Source organism: Phascolarctos cinereus, unplaced genomic scaffold, assembly GCF_003287225.1.
Source record: "Phascolarctos cinereus isolate Bilbo 61053 unplaced genomic scaffold, phaCin_HiC Scaffold_4;HRSCAF=312, whole genome shotgun sequence".
In the NCBI taxonomy this organism is placed as follows: Eukaryota; Metazoa; Chordata; class Mammalia; order Diprotodontia; family Phascolarctidae; genus Phascolarctos; species Phascolarctos cinereus.
The window spans coordinates 357,355,926-357,375,650 of NW_027555847.1; the positions used below are offsets into that span (position 1 = coordinate 357,355,926).

Sequence of the window (19,725 nt, forward strand, 5' to 3'; positions counted from 1 at the left end):
GTAGTTGCCCCAAAAAGTATTCAGTCATAGTCAACTTTTTGTAATGTTTATGCTTGCTGTGTCTTGCCTGATGGAGACCAAGGTTGTTGTAATTGATGTAAACACAATTTTTGTTGTTCAGTCACGTCTGACTCTTCATGACCCCATTTGGGCTTTTCTTAGAAAAGATACTGGAGTGGTTTGTCATTTCCTTCTCGGAAACTGAGGCAAACAGGGTTAAATGACTTGCCTAGGGGCAGACAACTAGTAAGTGTCTGAGACTTGATTAGAATTGATGTCTTCTTGAGTCCAGGCCCAGCACCAAATCTACTGTGCCACCTAGCTGCCCACGTTTGTTTTTTCACAAGGTACAACCTTTTACTATTGTAATCACAAAATCATGATTCTGTACAGGAAGGCATAAGTGAACATTAGTCAATGCAATTATAATTTGATATAAAGAGGTCAGATAACAGTAATAGTAATAACAGAACACATTGTAAAGAAAAAATATTGTAAAACTTTCTGGCCTTGCAGTGCACTTTCCACGTTAAGACACAACAGTGTTCAATTCAGCAAAGTATTGCAGAATGTCATGCCACAGTCCACTTGATTCAAAGAGGGTCAGAACACACAGCCTGTTAATAAAATGTCAGTTTATAAAAAAGCCACATGTTAATTCATAAAATATATCATGGATTATTTAGATGATTTTAAAGTGATTTCATTGTGGAATTTAGCACAACTTAGAAAAGATAGCCAAAGAATCATCTAATTTGAAGTCACCTTGCTAGGCAATGGTTTTGGCTTCAAGTAGGAATGCCTCCCAGTATTTTATCATCAGTTGTTGTGTTTGTACTAATGACTCCTAGGGCTCGATAACAACAGTTTTAAAGTCTTTCACTCATTTCTTCTGAAATCTTTCAATTTCCTTTCAAATAGCTTTGGAGACTTGTTCAGTCTCTCTCTGCTTGCTGACCTTTGCCTCCCCACTCTCTGATTTCATTTTTGCCTGAGGTATTTTATCTGGTTTGTTGGCAAGCATCATTTTTGCTTCAGCTTCGCGGGGTTTTTTTCTGCAAAGAAATTTGAGCATCATCCCATTTCTGCCAACATTTCATTCAATGATCAAACACATTTTTTACCGCAGCAATAAGATGAATGTAGTCACCAAGTACTTCCGAAAACACATAAAAGGCAGCAAAATCTTGTTCCTGATGTGACTGGTCAATCTTTGCTTCAATCTCAGCAATCTGAGACACAGTTCTAGATAAAGTAGTATGACCCTCAGAATTACCTAACGGGGCAGCACTTTTGCAAAGTCAGCTGGGTTGGCTGAAAGTTCTTTTCTGTGACAGACCAGGGCTTTGGCACTAAGTTATTGATCCAGATTCTCAAATTGTTGCTGCTCTTCCTCGCATGCATCCGATTCATTCATCTTGATTGCCATTTTATTGACAGTGTTGGCAGCCTTCTTCGCCATCCTCAATATCACTGCTCCACTCAGAGCCCAAGTATTAACCGCTCTAGGCAGGTCAGACTCTCTAGAACTCCCTTAAATCAGGATCATGAAGCAATGTTGGATATTTCACTGCATGTTGAAGACATCCCTCAAGGGCTGCTCTCCTTTTTTCTACAAATTTAGTGGATGATGAATCTTCTTTCCCAACTTTCACTTTGGTCGCCTGTAATATTCATCCTCTGGAGCTGGAGGCACAATATAACCAACATGTAAGTACTTTGTGGCTAATTTGCTGTGCAATCCAAGAAAGTCACTAAACCTTCTTTTAACTGAAAATTCATTCTTATTGAACCTGGATAGGGAAAGTCTTTGCTGTTACTCTCTATATGTCACATAAGCATTCATGCTATCACCAAAAGACAAATGGAAGGCAGAAATACCGTGGATTTTTTTTCTACCACACTTTTGTGATCTTGGCTTTCAAACCACTGGCTTAGATGGTTCTCTTACTCTTCCAGCCACTTGTTGACCTTTTCTTTCTCAATCACTTTCTCACTATCATAATTTAGCAACATTTTGGGGGAGAAGATCCTTCCCCTTAGGGTTCATTCTAATCTCCCGCTGAGATCTATGGTGATCTCATTTTATCTTAAAACCTTACTCATAACCTGCCCAAAGGACACTCCAATTCTATCATGCCTTCATCAAATTGAAGTGAAGCATGGCCATGCCATCCTCTCAGATCCTTCTCTTGGAGCTTTTCCCAACACCTTATACATGACTCCCACATCAGTGCCAGCTTCAGCTCCCACCAGTCCTTATGTGCTTCTGATTGTTCTAGTGTTCTGGGGCCCTATTATATGTGTTGGGTTTTCTTGATCCATTATCCAGGACAATGACAGATACTTGAGGAAAGGAAGAAAAGAGATGATGGGCCTTATTTAGGTAACAAGATAAAAGGGATGTAAAGGACATAAGGGAAAATGTTCAGGGAATCTATAAAGATCAAATGGACACAAAAACATTAGAATAATGAGGCATCTTAAGTGGTATCTCAGCTTGTTTTCTGACAATACAGAGATTTGGGCCATTGATCCCTCTGTTCTCAGCCTTAGGATGTACCAATAGATGAAGAAAATAACTCATCATGCTATTCTTTCTTTTAAATTTAATTTTATTTATTTTTGTTACATTTTAAGTTCCAAACTGTCTTCCTCCTCCCCTCCCCAACCCACACTTGAGAGACCACCATTTGACACAAATACAGACATATACTTGTAAATATATATGCATATGTGTATATATGCATATGTGTATGTATACATATGTGTATACATATATATGTATATATATATATACATATATATGTATACATGTATATATGTATATATATATATATATACATATATGGAGAGAGAGAGAGAGAGAGAGAGAGAGAGAGAGAGAGAGAGAGATGTAAAACCATACTACGCATACTTCTATTTATCAGTTCTTTCTCTGGAGGTGAATACCATCTTTCTTCACAGATCCTTTGCAGCTGATCTGAATATTTATAATACTCAAAATAACTTAGTGTTTCACAGTTATTCTTCAAACAGTATTGCTGTTACTGTATCCAAATTCCTTTGGTTCTGCTCATTTCACTCTTTACTATTTCATATGTCTTGCCATGTTTTCCTAAAATCAACCAGCTCATTTCTTGCAGCACAATCTTATGTCATAACTTGTTCAGCCATTCTCCAATTGATGGACATCCCCTCAATTTCCAATTCTTTGCCACCACAAAGAGATCTGACATGAATTTTTTAGAACATATAGTCTCCCTCTTTCCCTGATCACCTTGGGAAGCAGACCTCATAGTGGTATTGCTGTGTCAAAGGGTATGACTTATCAACATGCTATTCTAAAATCTTCTCTATGTTCTTTAACAATACAGTCTACTAGGGCAGCTAGGTGACACAGCAGATAGAGCACTGGCCCTGAAGTCAGGAGGGCCTGAGTTCAAATCTGGCCTCAGACCAAACACTTGACCCTGGGCAAGTCACTTGACCCCAATTGCCTTAACAACAACAACAAAACAATACAGTTTACTAGAAAGGGTAAAAATATTGAAAGGAAAAAATGAAGCTTTTGAAATCAAATTAACAAGCAGTATTATGATTGAAAAACAAATGGGGATGGGGGAAGAAAAAAGCAACAACAAGCTAGACTTTGTCTATTTGTTGGAACACAGAACTGAGATTATGGGTCTAAGACTAAGAGAGACCTTAAAAATCATTCCATGTAAGTCCTCCTTATTCAACAAATGAGGAAACTGAGGTTCAAAGAATTTAAATAACTGGTTCCAGTTCACATGGGCAGCAAGTGGAAGAGCCAGGATTTGAACTCAGGTCCTCTGACTCCAAACCCAGCATTTGTTCTACTATGCCAAACTAAAAGAGACAGAGCTTCTATTCCTTACCCTGCCATTACTGCTGTGCACATGGTAATCATTTCTCCACTTAGAGTCTCAACTTGCTTTTCTGTAAAATGAGAAGATTGGACTCAACAATCTATGTAATCTCTTCAACCTCTAACACTCTGCATCTGTGCAAAAGGCAACACTCATAGAACTATCAACATGTTTATCCTAAGATTACCACTCAACCATTTCTTCCCATCTATCTCTCTTTCTCATTTATGGTAACATCAGAGCTTCTTGGAATTGGACTTTAAACATTATATGGTCAAATCTCCATTTCTATGTGATCTAAGAAGAGCTGGTAGGTATCATCTGTCTAGTAGGCAATTCTGTTCACAACATGTTTCTAACTAATATTATTCTGCAACATGAAAAGCAAAGCATCTGGTCCCTTCTCCTTTCCTGACTCATATCACAATGATGGGAAAATAATTTGACTTCTATGTACCTCAGTTTTAATATCAACAAAGTAGAATTTCCAATATATACCCATATCTGCCATCTACCCTATGGGTTAGATGTTGAGAAAGTAAGTGCATGCAGAAAGTCAACTTAGCATAAATTATTGCCTTGGGAGTCTTTAGGCAAAATTGGATTGTAGGGGATGCATAATATATACGTGTGTGTGTGTGTGTGTGTGTGTGTGTGTGTGTGTGTAATATAATACATAGGGGATACTAATCCAATTAGTGTATGGGGTATTCAGGAGACTTGAGAATGACTTGAGAATCAAGAATCATGATACTATAGCAACACCAACTTAAGAGATGCACAAGATATTTTAAAGGGTTAATATACCTCCCACTTTCTGTAGCATAATATTCAATATGGCCACTTCTCTCTTTTGGGCTGAAGAAAAAGTGGACTCTTGAGAATCCACCTATCCATACATAGGTCTTCATAATATCTTTTTACTGCATGTTCATCTGGGAAAGATTATACCCATTGCCTTGCAGAAATAGTGTTCTCTGACTGCCTGCCTCTCTGCACTCATACCTAGGCAGTCACCTGCTTAGATGAGGGAGTTATGGAAGAAATGGGATGAGATAGTGTCTGATGGGACTGGCAACTAGTTGTGAACCAGTGGTCACTCTCTTTCTTAGGGAATGGTTGTTCCCTTAGACCCAAGGAAGAGTCTGAGGTTTTGTTATGCCATTTGTTATATAAAAGAAGGCTCCTTGCTATGCATCCTGGAGTATGGTTATAAGCTAGGGGAAGTGGCAAGAGATGGATTGGGGGGAGTAAGGGGAAGATGAAACTCAAATTTGAATGAATTTGAGAATACTAGAAATGGGGAGAGAGGAGTGCTTCTTTCTTGAAAACCCTCCTAATCATCATAAGAGTGAAGCCCATGCTTCAAGCTCCTCAAGAGAAAGGACATGTGTGGTTCTGTAATGCTTTTGGTTCTAGAAGAGTGCATTCTTAACTAAGATAAATTCGATCATATCCTCAAAGTGTACTATTTGAGAAGTGTGTATGAAAAAGTTTCCAACTTTATGGTTTGGAAGTTGACCTAGTAATGAAGGTGTATACTAATCCCTGCACAACAAGTAAATGTCTTATTCATTGACTTCCTATTGTATAATCATCATCCTTTGATTAGAGGGATTTTTCCAAATGACTGTGGCTGTGGGTGGATCTAAGGTGGGAAGAGAGAGAAGTTGGTTGGAAGGGGACAAAGTTGGAATCGTTCCTCAATCCCATTTCCTTAATGGAAACAGCATCTAAAAGACAGTGGAGAGGAAGAATGAATAGGCCTTGGCAAGTGTCTGGTCTGGGAAAGCAAAGCAAATAGGAGTGAAACTTCAAGGCTGGAAGCATGAATGGCTGGGAGAACTATGTTTTGGACAGAGAAAAGAAAGTTAGAAAGAGAGCTAGTTTTTGGAGGGCAAGCCAATGAGTTCAGATTAAGATCTGCTAACTTGAAGATGGCAATTGGAAATGTAGGTATAAATGTCCAGCAGGCAACTGAAAATAAAGAACTTGGGACAGTAATTGTGGTTGGAAACTTATAATTGGTTGAAACCTATATAGAAGCAGAAGGTCATAGTGATGAGATCCTTGGCCATATAAAGGAGGCTTTGGGAAAAGAGAGAAGAGGGAGTAGTCTAGACCTATGATTTGGTGATAAAGGAAACTCTAGTTGAGGAAAACACTTCTACCACTGTCTGATTAGCATCTATTCTAATTGGAGTCATAGGGAGAGGTGAATGGGGTGTTCAGGAGGGCTGGCACCTCTGGTGTGAGGGCTTGCCAAGCCATTTTCAGGGCTGCTCATCCATTTTTGGTGTCCACCTTCACCAACGCTCATCTGTGGCCCCAAGAAGCTGCAGCATGTGTGACCACATCCCGTAAACCATTTTGGCAGATGGCCTAAACCAGGTTGAGGGTACCTGACAGGACTCAAACCTCTCAGTGAGTTAGGGGATAATGAAGTTTAAAGCAAGGACTGGAGTTTGAGGGGAGAGCAGAACTGAAGGAAGTTTTTAGTAGAAAAGTTAGGATTCTTTGGGAAGGAACTTGTAATGAAGGATTTAGCATAGTGCCTGGCACATAATAGATGTTTAATAAATGTCTATTGACTGACTAAAGGAGAGACTAAAGAGTCAAGAAAGAGAAGAAAAAATTAGTAAAGCTAAATGACAGGAAAGAAAAGAAGGAATAGGGTCAAGAACCCTGGTGGAGAGGTTATAGATGAGAATTATGTCTCATTTGCAGATTGTGGGGATCATGAAATATTAAGATGGGAAGGAGGATATTATAAGGTGGGCAGAGTAGACTCCGTCTCAATTAAAAAAGAGTTAAATAATTTCTGCTAGGAGATACCATGGGCTGAAGGGGAACAGAAAAGATTTTTGAACAGCACTATGTGAAATTTGATAGGAATCAACAAGGGAATGATAAAAAGCATCATTAAACATCAACAAGGGTCCAAGTGAAATTAGATAGCATAAATTCATTGGACACTGAATCAATTGGCTTTTCTAACTTTCTTCCACAAAGTTCAGTGGTCTGAAAGCAGGAGCAGAGAAAAACAAATGGTTGTGGTGACCCAACATGAAGCATAAGTATGAGAGGCAGAAGTCTCACTCTTTTTTTTTAAGTACTCTCCATGTATACTTTGCTTGACACTAGAAGAGATATCAAATTCATATAAGAAATGGTCCCTTCTCTTATGTAGCTTGTAGAGTGGTAAAGCGATAGGATACATCTACAAATAACTATAACACAAAATCAGAGAGAGTACATCCGTTAGAGAAGTAAAAACCAAGGAGTCAGGGTTCATAGATTTTGAACTGAAAGAGACTTTAGAGCCCATCTAGTCTAGCTTTACAGATAAGGAAAATGAGGTCTAGAAGGGTGAAGTGACTTGCCTAATATTACACAGGTGGCTTGAATTAGAATCCCTATCCTCTGAATCTAATCCAACGTACTTTCCAGTACTCTGTTGCTATTACCATAGGAAGAGATCAGGGCAAACAAGCTTCATGAAGGTGACGACATTTGAGTTGGACTTTCAAAGATGGGTAAAGATGGAATAGCACAGGCTCGAGGGGTGAGGAAGAGGGCAGCAAGAGAGAGGGTATTCCAAGTGTATAGAACAATGAGGTACCAAGGTTGAAAAAACTGCAGATTGTGTACGATGGCATAAAGTTGGTCAACTTGGCTGAAGGGGAAAGTATTTGGAGGGGAGTAAGGGAGGAGTGTCTAGAAAGGTCAAGTTCTGTCAGGCAGTGGAGAGCTTGGATACCAGGCAAAGGGGTTGGAATTTTACAAGAAGCCACTGAAGTGATTTTTTTGAGCAGAAGGGCAATGTGATCAGGCCTAGACTATATAGGCTTATAAAGCTTTTTTCATCCATTAGATACCTCTTTTCCACCTTAAAACAATCCTGGGATATAAGCTTTATAGTTATTATTATCCTTATTAAAAAAAAAAGACGTGGAGCCTTAGAGGGGTTAAGGGGTTTGCTCATGGTCAAACTAGTAAGTACCCCAAAGAGGATTTAAACTTAGTTCTTGGCTGACTCCAAGCCCTGTGCTAACACAAATGAAAGGATATTATTCAACAGCGGTGGTGAATCAACCACCTCGGCAGGGCAATGGGGATTAGTGGCTCCTGAGAGGAATATTTGGGAGCTTCCCCAAGGGAAAAAGTACTGCAGGGATGCCATATAGAATGCAAACAAAACTACAACGTGGACTCAAGCCTTAAAGAATTAGCATTTTAGTGCTTTCCACCTTCATATATATCACAGACCTTTTAAGCTGCTTTGTTTTGTCCCGATCTAAACACACCTATGTCAGCATTCAGAGGTTCTGTGGTCTAAGCTGTGCAGACAGCAGTGCATCCTCTCTCATTTCCATTCATGACCCCCATACCCTGGAGGCCTTGCTTAGTGTTAAAACTTGCTACAGTACATGGGTCCCAACATATCCCTCAGCCTCTCCATCTCATCCTTTGTTTTTGCAACATGACTGACCCACCACTTTGTGTACATTTCCTGGATGAATATGTTTTAGGCTAAATATCATTTGTAATTTCCCACGGCAATACAATAAAACTTACTTATGCCTATCACTCTTCATCTCTCCATTGCCTTTTGACCGACCCACCATTTTTAGAGGTTGTGGTGTTCCATGATTCACAGAGATATAACATCCCTGGGATGATGTTTATGTTAAAAAGACAGCTTGTGTGAGGAAGTAGTTGAAAGCCCTGCAGTTTTCCAGATTCAAACCAGCATACTCCCTTTTGTCTTGCTTAATTAGGAGCCCAGTTCATTGTTCATTTGCAGTGTTGCTGATGCTGAAAAATGGGAAATGGATAAAGGCAAAGACAAAGATCAAAAATTATGATCATAATCTTACATAAAACAGTCACCATAAAGAGGAGGCCTCGTCAGTCAGCAATTGTTTGGCCTGCATAGCAGAGATATGGCATCCAAGAACAAACACAGTTGAAAGTGCAAAATCCTTTGCACAATATAATGGAGATAAAGATTACAATCAGTATTTCTTAATAAAAGCAGTGAAAAGCAGTGAAGGGGAAAATAGGTTTGCAGAAAGATTGGCAGGAGGGTCAACTAAACCAGATCATCCCAAGAGCAATTATAGATGAAACTAGATATTTTTTAAGATGGAAAATGGAGCAGATTTTCCAGCATTTATATACCCATCTATTCTCATCACTGATAACACCAGAACTACCATATTTGGACTCATTATTTAATGTGTTATGGGCTCCGTGGGAACTACTGCCCTTACCATGTATTATTTGTATTATGTCTTATGTGAGGCATTGTATTGTAGTGGACAGAAAACTTGCCTAAGCATTAGGAAGATCTGGGATCAAGTCCTATCCCCGTAACCCTGGAAAGTTATTTCATTTCTCAGTGCTCAAGACAACACTCAGAAAACCAGAAGTCTCAAGGCACCTAGGTAATAAAGTGGATAGGTCACTAGGTCTGGAGTCAGAAAGACCTGATTTCAAATCCAGCCTCTGATATTTACTAGCTGGGTGACCCTGGGCAAGTCACTTAACTTCTATCTATGCCACTTTCCTGAACTGTAAAATGAGGATCATAATAGAACCTACCTCCATGGATTATGGGAAGATCTAAATAAGACAGTATTTGTAAAACACTTACCACAGTTCCTGGCACATAAAAGATGCTTAATCAATACTTGTTCTCTTCCCCTCCCGTAAGTTATAGAGAATGCACATTCACCAAGCACAGATTAGGTTTAAAAATATAATAAAAAAGTGTGTATGTATCCCATCCTCCTGTTAGACTGCAAGCTGAAGAGCGAAGGTACCACATCTTACGTAAGTTTTGCATCTTCCCCAAAACAGCCAAGTTCTTTGGATCCTCCTATAAATTTAGGCTGTATGAGCTTAGTCTGTGCGAGTAGCCCCTTCCTCAGTGAAGATTTCAATGCCTCTATGTCTTGGCAGACGGTTTTTATTTACTGCTATGGACAAAACCTTTTGTCACCCTGCAGCCAGAATGTAAACATTTTTGCAAACTTAGTGAGGTCAGCTAACATGGCAGACACATAGGCCATCCTTGAGCCTGCAGCCAGTGGTCTTCTAACTTGGTCGGCCCAGCGCAAGCTAGTGCCTCACTATCATAACTCTTGAAAACTCAGATGAGAAAATTAACCTAAAGTAGCGAAGTACTTCCCAGGTCATGCAGGCACGGCAACAGGCTCATTATGTGACTCATGAATCTTCTTACCCATTGGTCTCTGACAGGCTACGGACACCACTTCCTGGCCAGTTGAGCCAGGTAGTCTAGGTGTAGGGCATGGACATTACAACGAGCAGTTATGCCTCTGTAGCTGCCTCTGGGAATCTGGCACAAGATCTCTTCTCTCCATAGCATTAGACATTTAATACATCATTGGATTTTTCATTGGCTCCCTGAATGTTGACAGTGAGTAGCCCCTGCCAGGGTGACTTGCCAGCCATTCCCCAGAAGCAGTTGATTCAAAATGGTAAAGCCTGGCATTCCTGTCATTTTCTTGAAACCCAATATCCTTTATTTAAAATAACTTTGGAGTGTGCTTCTCCTGTATGTAGCAGTCAAATATAACATAAAATAAATGGCATCAGACAGACAGACACTGGCAACTTTAAGTACAGGAGAAAACATTTGCCTCCAGCAACTCCCTCTTTTGTTTTGTTTTTGTTCCTAAATTAAAAAAAAAGTCAAATAATGAAGCCCTTTTCAAAAAACTGCATTTCAGATTTCTGGAAAAAACAAGAGCATCTTTACACAGGAACACAGAACACTTGTTGTGCTATCTTCTAGCTGTTGTCCCTGTTAGGCACACAGCAAGCCCTCCACTCTGAGAGCTAGTCAGGAGTCTTTGGTGGCCAGGCAGAAACCAAAAAGCTCTTTGAGCCCTGGTCTGTTTGCTGTTGTTGTTCTTGAATCCACTTTTTACTCTAACACCACCTCATTAGGGTTCCATGAGAGCTGACTCCCCGTTATCCCCCTCAGACATTTGTGGCTGCCCACGAATCACTCTGAAAGAAAGAAAGCAATTTGACACCCTGCTGCTCCGAATCTTGGCAGCCCAAAGAAATTGCCTCTTAGAGCTTATTAGGTTTATAAACAATTGAAGATTGTGTGTGTGTGTGTGGGTGTATGCATGTGTATGCGTATATATGTGTGTGTGTATTTTCCCAGAATAGACTTAAGGGACAATCCATGGATGAAAGATACAAAACCAATTTAGGGAGAATCAGTTATTTCTTCTCTCATCTACTGCATTCCTCCTCTCCTAACTACCTTTGTAACCTTGTAAATCTGGCAGGCTCTGGACATTTTCCATGCTGAAGAAAATCAGTGTTTTGCCTCAAGCAAGGAACATAAATGTTGCAACACTGACTCCTCCTCTAATGGAGAAAGAGTGAACAAGTGCATAAGAGTAGTATTTCTCGCAGAGCTGTCAGGCTGGATCCAGTGTAGTCAGCTCTGTAGTCCATAGATATTCTCTCTCTCTCTCTCTCTCTCTCTCTCTCTCTCTCTCTCTCTCTCTCTCTCTCTCTCTTTCATCTTCTTCTCTCAAGATACACCAACTGTTCGTGAAACAGTTTTTACCCACAATGGATTTTCATGTCCTTTTTCAGGAAGTGTCCCTGGATTGACATGTCCTCTACCTGACTTGGTTCTCTGGCACAGGTGAGTACTGTGTGGCTAAACCTGTTTGGAAAGCTGTGTTGACCTGACTTAGTGATGCTAGAATGTGTTGGGTTGTAAATTAGGCTGTAGGTTTACCCTTCTGCATGTATGTAGGGTGGGGAAAGGACTGAAATGTGACAAAGGGTCAAGGGCTATTGAAGTAAAAAAAAAAAAAAGGCAGAAGAGATCAAGGTCCTAGCAAATGCATGCTTGATGCAATTAATTCTCCAAAGAGCATGTGGGGAAAACAAGGGCTCTGACCGCAGTCTGAGAATCATCCCTTACTCTAAGGCACTAAAAATAACTTGTAATTGAGAGGGTTTGGTTTCCTCTTGGACACACATAAAGGGCTTGACAACTGCCCACAGATGCATTAGCCTTTTCAAAGGTGTCATCAGATGAACCCTGGAGAAGGAATCTCTGTTGTGATTGTGAGCTTTTTGGGATGTAAATGATTTATGTCAAAATGAAAAGGATGAGGGGGAAGAGAAGGGGTCTAATAGCATAAGGCTGATTGACAGTGACAGACTGACTTCCAAAACCACTACATTCCCAAGCATCATGGGGCAGGCAGTGAGTGCAGAGTGTCTACCTGTAGGAAGTCCCATCATTTGACTAACTACAAAAAGTTTAGTTACCTGGGCTTACATACTTGAGGACTGCTCCCTGAGAAAGATGATGGGGGGGTGGGGAATAGGGGAAGGGAGAGGTATTGATTGAGTATCTTACAAATGCTAAGGAGAAGACTGGCAAAGTAAAGAAGGAAAAAATGGGATAGTATGTTGTGAGGGAACCAGCAAGAGGCAAAGGAAAAGGGAGCGGAGAAAAGGAAAACAAACTCACTTGGCTAGAGAGCCAGAGAGCAGCAGCAGCAGCAGCAGCAGAGAGATTGGAGTAGCTCTCTCCTTAGGAAAATATCCTTTTACTGACCTCTACCTGTATGTAGGGGAAACAATCTGTGTTGCCTAAATAACAAACAGTCTCAACTTGGGGTTTTCCATGCCAGGGCCTAAAAGTGTGTAGCAAAACAATAATTCATTAAACACACACACCCGCACACACACACACACACACACACACACACACACACACACGTGCACATGCACACACATGCGAGGTGAGTCCAGATGGATTCATTCATCTCCATTCATCCCGACGTCTGGCAGAGAGCCCCGTGCTCATTCTCACTGTCGTCTTCCCTGGGGATTCATTCCAGTCTTAGTGAGGCAGCCCCATGAGTTGTGTGACCTTGGACAAGTTGCTTTACTTCCCCAAGTCTCAGTTTCCTCCTCTGTAAAATGAGAGGGTTGGACCACATGATTTCCAAGGGCTTTTCCAAATTTGAAATTATATGATTCTTTGTGGGGAGAAGGGAGTGAGTAGAGACAGAGAAGCTGTCCAAAACTTCAGCCTTCCACTGGAAGTGGCATACCACTCCAGCCATCCAGCAGATGATTTCATTTTATTGATTAGTTCGTTGCTTTGTGGCCACTCAAGGCAGCATGGGAAGGGGGGGAGAGAGAGAGAGAGAAAGAGAGAGACAGACAGACAGAGACAGAGAGAAAGAGAGAGACAGAGACAGAGACAGACAGAGACAGAGATAGAGACAGAGACACAGAGAGAGAAAGACAGAGACAGAGATAGAGACAGAGACAGAGAGAGAGAAAGACAGAGACAGCTAGAGACAGAGACAGAGAGACAGAGACAGAGACAGAGAGACAGAGACAGAGAGAGAGATGAGCAAGGTGTACTACTTCTAATGCCTAAGCCTGCTGATAGTAAATGATTTGCTTCTGGAGGAACCATAGCAATCTTTGCCTACCAATAATCAAATGAGATAATGTATATAAAGTTGTTTAAAGCTCTATATCAATGCTAACTATTAAAAAAAAAACACCTAGATTTGTAAGTTCATTGGCATAGGGAACTCCCAGTTAGGAAATCCCTTCTACCAGAGCAGATCAGCATCCATTCTCCCACTTAACAGAGAACTGCCAGAAGCCCTGGGAGGTTGTTCCAAGTCAATTTATGTAAGAAATGTCTTTCTGGGTCTTTCTGACTTGAAAGCCATCTCTTTCTCCCCCTAAATCACTCTGCCTCTGACACAGCTAAGCTTGGCTATAGTTTTTCACAGCTCCCTGAGGTAATTGATAGGAACAAAGAATCTAGCTGAAAGGGGTTATCTAGTCTGACCTCCCCATTTTACAGATGAGAAAACTGTGTCTTATCAAAAGGGGAGTGACTTGCCCAATGTGAGTTGCTGCAGAGCCCAGTCTTGATTGGAGTCTTCTTTCTAACACACCATAGCATTTCTCTGTAATTTAATTCAACAAAAAACATTTTAACTCTGTACTTAGGCATCTTTACTGTGCATCTCTACTTGGAATACAAAGATGAAAACAAACTCCAGTCTCCAGAAGGTGAGATAAGACATGCACACAATTGTCATACATCAACTAGAGTTGCTGTGAGGATCAAATTAGATAATAATTGTAAAGCATGTGGGACAATGACTGACATGTAGCGTTAAATAAATGTTAGTTATTATTTAAGACAGAACATGATAGATAGAGGTGACATGGTACAATGGAAAGAGAACTGTCTCTGGATTTCAAGGACCTAGGTTCAAATCATCCCTGTGCCACTTAGTACCTGTATGATCTTGATCAAATCACTTAACCTCCTGGGCCTCAGTTTCCATATCTGCAAAATGAGTGAATTATGCTTGATGGCTTTTTGCACCACTTTCAGACCTATGACCTTAAAGGGCAAACAGTCAAAAAGATGTGCCATGAGAAGACTGGGGGAGAAATCTCTTCTGGCTGAAAGGCTTCCAGGAGGAGGTGGGACCTAAATAGAGCCCTGAAGGAAGGGATGCATTTCAACAAGAGGAGTTGCTGGGGAAAAGTCCATTCTAGGCAAGGAAGTCAGAAAATCACCAAGGTAACTAGGAGGAGGAACAGAAGAGCTGCCAGTCACCTAGACTATCATATTTGACAGCATAAGCAAAGACTAGAAGAAGAAGACAGGCTAGAAAGGAGAGAAAATGAGTAGTCTAGTAGATAGCTAGACACCTCAATGGATAGAGTGCTGGGACTGGAGTCAGGAAGACCTGAGTTCAAATCCAGCCTCAGACATTTACTAGCTGTGTGACCCTGGGCAAGTCACTTAACCTTGTTGCCTCAGTTTCCTCATCTGTAAAATGAGCTAGAGAAGGAAATGGCAAACCACTCCAGTGTCTTTGCCAAGAAAACCCCAAATGGGGTCACAAAGAGTCAGACACGTCTGAAAAACAACTGAACAACATTCCATTTCCCTTTGCTACATACTAGAGCAGGAGCCAGGGTCTAAATGCTGGATGGTAGAGTTTACACAGATAACACTATTCCTTTGGACCTCTATAAGCTGTCTGCAGGTGATCTCTGGGACTCTTTAGTGAGTCCCTGCTCTGCAATCAGTTCTACCACTATTATGTGCTATAAGTATCAAATAATGGTCATTATATCTATATCTATCTATCTATCTACAAATACATATATATGTATATGCTATCAACCCGCCCTGCTCCATGGAGATTATACTGAGAGCAGAATGAATGTAATTACCAACCTAAACAATTCCCTTAGTGTATAGCATTATTATTCCTGGGCAAGTAGGTGGGAAGACAGACAGGGATGTGGAAAATGCCAAAGCTAATGCTGCCTCAGTTGTACCATGTGCCCATTGCCATGAAATGGGGATTTGTTGTTACCTGAGGTTAAAATGAGCCTCGATTGTCATCAATGCTCTGATTTCTCTTCTCATGAAGTTTTCAGTCCTACTGTCTTATATCCAAAGCCCAGATGTCAGTTCTGGGACCTGAATTAGAGAAGAGAGTGCCAACTCAAAGCCAGACTTGTAGCCATCCAAAGGCTGCTGGTACAAATGTATCTACTTCTAGGCTTCAAGTTTCACCGTCTGGAAAATGGATTCCAGTGCTAAATTCTCCCTTGTTCTTTCGGGCTCTGTGACCTTCACCACTCTTTCAAATTCTAACCCCCCCCCAAAAAAAAGAAAAACCTAACCTCTAATAATTAATGGAAAATGTTTTCCAAACCTATACACAAGGTATAGTGCATAACAAGCTGGTCTTGGAATCAGAAAGACCTGTGTTCAGGTTGTGCCTGTGATACAAGTTCTCTGCATGATCATGGGTAAATCATTTACCTTCTTGGTACCCTCAGACAATGCTCCAAGTTTCTAGGTCGCAGAGCAGATATCAATCTGCATTATAGAGTATGCTCCTTTACTGGGAGTTCCTTACAGCAATGAAATCACAAGTCTGGACTCCCAGTCTTCCCTCCAAAAAGATTTGCTACATAAAAATCATTATTAACAATAATAATAATATATTGTGTGGTGCTCTAAAGCTTACAAAGTCATTTCCTAGCAATCTGTATAAAGTAAATGCATTATTATCATCCCCCGATCTACAGAGGTGGAAACAGAGAGGGATGTTAAGTAACGGCCATACAACAAGGAAATAGTTCAATAGATCTCAGGTCCGATACTCTCTCCACTATACCATGGGACTCTCAGCCACAGCATCCTTACCATATAACCACTTGCCCCCATCACTGGCCTTTGCAGCTTTTGACAGTGTCAACCATTCTTCACTTCCCGGATAATTTCTCCTCCTGGATATTAGCTTTCAGGGCACTCCTTCTCCTACTTCTTCACCTACCTGCCTGGCCACCCTTCTCAAACTCTTTTGCTGGATCATCATCCATCTCCCACCCCTAACCATGGATGTCCAACAAGGCTCTATCTTGGACATTCTCATCTCTACAACTTCTCTCTTACTAATGCCCTCAGTGTTCAGAGACGCCGTTATAATTTCATGCAAATGGCTCCTAAACCTGTATAACCAAGAATAACATTTCTCCTGAACCCACGTCACCAAATGCCCATTTAATATTTCCATTGGGTTTCATATAAACATCTCAAACTCAAGACATCCAAAATAAAACTCAGTATCTTGCCCTAAACCTTTTCCTCCTTCAAACTGTTGCATTTTTGATGACACCATCATTTTTCTGGTCACCCAGGTTTATCACCTCTGCTCTTCCCACTCCCTCACCTACCAAGTTCCATTAGTTGCTAAATCTTACTGATCTTTCTTCCACAACACCCCTCTCATCTGTATCCTCTTCATTTCTGAAACGACTACCTTAGTTCTGGCCATTACCTCTCACCCAGGCTATAGTTTCTCTATGGTCTAGTTTCCCAATCTCTCCTTTTTCCAATGTATCTACCGCACAGATACCAAATTAATATTTCTGACCAAAGTCTAATGATGCTGCTTTATTGATCAAAAACTCTCAATTGGTTCTCCATTGTCCTTATAATAAAAAATACATCCTCTGCCTCAGCACTTAAGGCCATCCATCCACAATCTGACTTGTATTGATCTTTCCAGACTTAACACATACTTCTTCCCTTCAAAAACTCAGCTTTGCCAAACTGAACTACCAAATGTTCCCTGAGCTCGATGTTCTATCTTCTACCTCCATACCTTTGCTCACCCTAGCCCTCAAATCTATGGGTCTTTCTTTCTCCTTCACCTCATAGCTGGTAATCCTCTTCCTGGGTAAACTCTTCCAGTTGATATGTGCTCTCCCTCCTCAATCTGTCTGGTACTAATTTATTCTGTTTATATGTTCTATTTCATACACACACACACACACACACACACACACACACACACACACACACACACACACGCCTTAAAGGCAGGGACTGATTTTGCTTTTAGTTTTATATTTTCAGTGCTTAAACATAGTTGCTACTTACTAAATGGATTAAGAACTACTTACAAATCCTGAATTCTCCCACATATGTTCTGGATTTTCCTACTCCGTTTTTTGCTCATTTGATTTCCTATGCCTGAAATGTCTTCCTTCTCTACCTTTGTTACATTCCTATTCAGTGCAATAGCTATGATAACTAAGAATTTTTGCCCCTAGAACAATAGGCAGGAAACAAAGGTGCTTTGTGTGGGATGGGGGGAAGGTGAGTGAAAGGGAGGGGGACAGAAACAGACAGGCACACTTGCATTCAAAAAGTAGTGAGGGGTAACATGGAGCTCCCACCTGAGGTTGATCTGGTAGCTTCTAGTTAGACCATGAATGGCAAATTCAGGGGTCCTGAGATAGTGAGCATGGAGATAGTGAGAAGTCCAACACGCTTTTCTATCCACCCACCTCCCCTTTCTTCACCACCAGCAGGACACAGTTGTGACTCCAGTCACCCACTTCTTTTTTTGTGCTGGTGAGATCAGACCCAAGCATTGGGTAGCAGAAAACAAGAACCCTCATCTTTCCTTGTTTCCCATGTACAGATGTGATCCTAGGTGCCTCTCTCCTCCTCCCAACCTTCAGAAAAGCCCAATTGCTGAGGACAGAGCCAAGACTTTGTCAAGGTAGGAGAAATGGGAACTGAAAGTTGGTAGGACCCTTGATACTAATTGGAAGCTCTCTCTTGCCTTACCTTATGGAAGTTTGGCACTGAGGAGCCACTGCTCTGAGGGTCCTCTGATCTTGGCCTCACAATCCTGCCTAGGCATTGTAGTGCCAGAGAAGCTCCTGGACCAGTCTAGGGTCAGAATGGACAGATTCTACCCAAATCCAAACCTTAATCCAGAATGGGTAACTCCATGCTTCCTGTCCACTCCCCTGTCCAGGTACATAGCCCAGCCCTAGCATGAAAATTGGAACCTCCCATCATTCTCATTCTTCTCCAAGATTTACTTGGGTGGGAAGAATCCAGTTTGTTGGAACACTAGCAGACCTTGGAGGGAAGAGGAGATACCTGATTCTGACTTCCACGGACCTTGGTGAAGGGCAGTAGTGTCCTACAATAGGACCAATTCAGGGGCTAAGCAAACTGAACTCTCCTGAGAAACTGTGTTAATTGGCGGTCTTACCCCTCCTAACATCACTTTCTATGGACTCTTGTGGGTGCAGGTCAGGGAGGAGATAAGACATGGAACTGACTATTAGAGAGCCCTTGAAATTCAACAGTGCCTGGAAGAAGCCTTACCTGACCCACCCTGGTTGCAGTTCTGTTTCTACCTAATACAAATGCTACCTCCTTCAGGAAGCTTTCCTTTTTGATGATAACAAAAAAGGACTTCAATTTGTACTATTGTACTTATGCAATATTTTAAACTATCATTATCTGCATTTGTGTCTTATTCTTGTACTAAACTGTTAAGTTCTGTAAGAGCAGAGACTATGTCTTATGTAAGCTTTATACTTTATACTGACCAGCACAATCAGCTCTTAAATGTGTTAATTAAATCTGAATTTGGAATTTAGTTGTGAGTCCTTGGGCTAAATGTAGAATGCCTCCTGCTACAACCAGAAGCCTTAGCTCTCGAACCCAAAGATGAGGTTACAAGGTTGCCTTGGGCCAGGGATTGTCTTTGAAATGTTATTACTACTACGTTTTCTGTTTCTAATGGGTTTTGAAGGATATTTAGACATAGTTGCTGAGAGAAAGTGTTCTGTAAATAAACTGTTAAAGTTGTACAAAATGAATTCTTACATGACTTTTCATGGATTCCTCAGAAATAGTAGTATTTCAAGCTTCACAAACACAAAGCATCATCAGAACACTGACAATTTTCAAATGGACTTGTATATAACAGCAAGTAATTTGGAATTATGGAAGGCAATTACAGAATTTCTCAAATGCAATTTCTGGATGTAACTCATAATTGACATGCAGTCAAAAGGGATCTGTCTATCTGGGATCCATATGTCCCAGGTGTGGATACAGCTGGACTGTTTCAATAAACTGACCATCCAATTGCATGATAAATCTTAGAAACCAACAATCTCTGTATACTTCAAGTTGTATGTGACCCAAAGGACAATGGAGAGATATAGCAGATGCAAATATGTTTAAGCACATATCCAACAATGATGCAAAAGGATGAAGTGGTTTGGTGTTAGGGATGTTTATCTTCATTTGGATATGTGAATTATCAGTGTGGAAACTTTCTATCATAGAAATTCCCTCCTTGCATATGTTATAATATTAGAGCGTTGCCTGAGGCACTGAGAGGTTAAGAAGCCTGCCCAGGAA

General features: G+C 40.9%; 1 protein-coding gene and 1 pseudogene across 1 annotated transcript in view; one reads left to right on the plus strand and one right to left on the minus strand.

Moving 5' to 3' along the window:
* Window positions 1-769: 769 nt before the first annotated feature.
* Window positions 770-19,725, minus strand: part of LOC110216002 (sorting nexin-2-like) — a 50,075-nt pseudogene continuing 31,119 nt past the window's right edge.
* PRLR (prolactin receptor) overlaps window positions 11,364-19,725 on the plus strand; it is a 227,347-nt gene continuing 218,985 nt past the window's right edge. The window contains 1 exon segment of the mRNA XM_078153224.1: window positions 11,364-11,595. The gene's annotated coding sequence lies outside the window, so the exon portion shown is untranslated.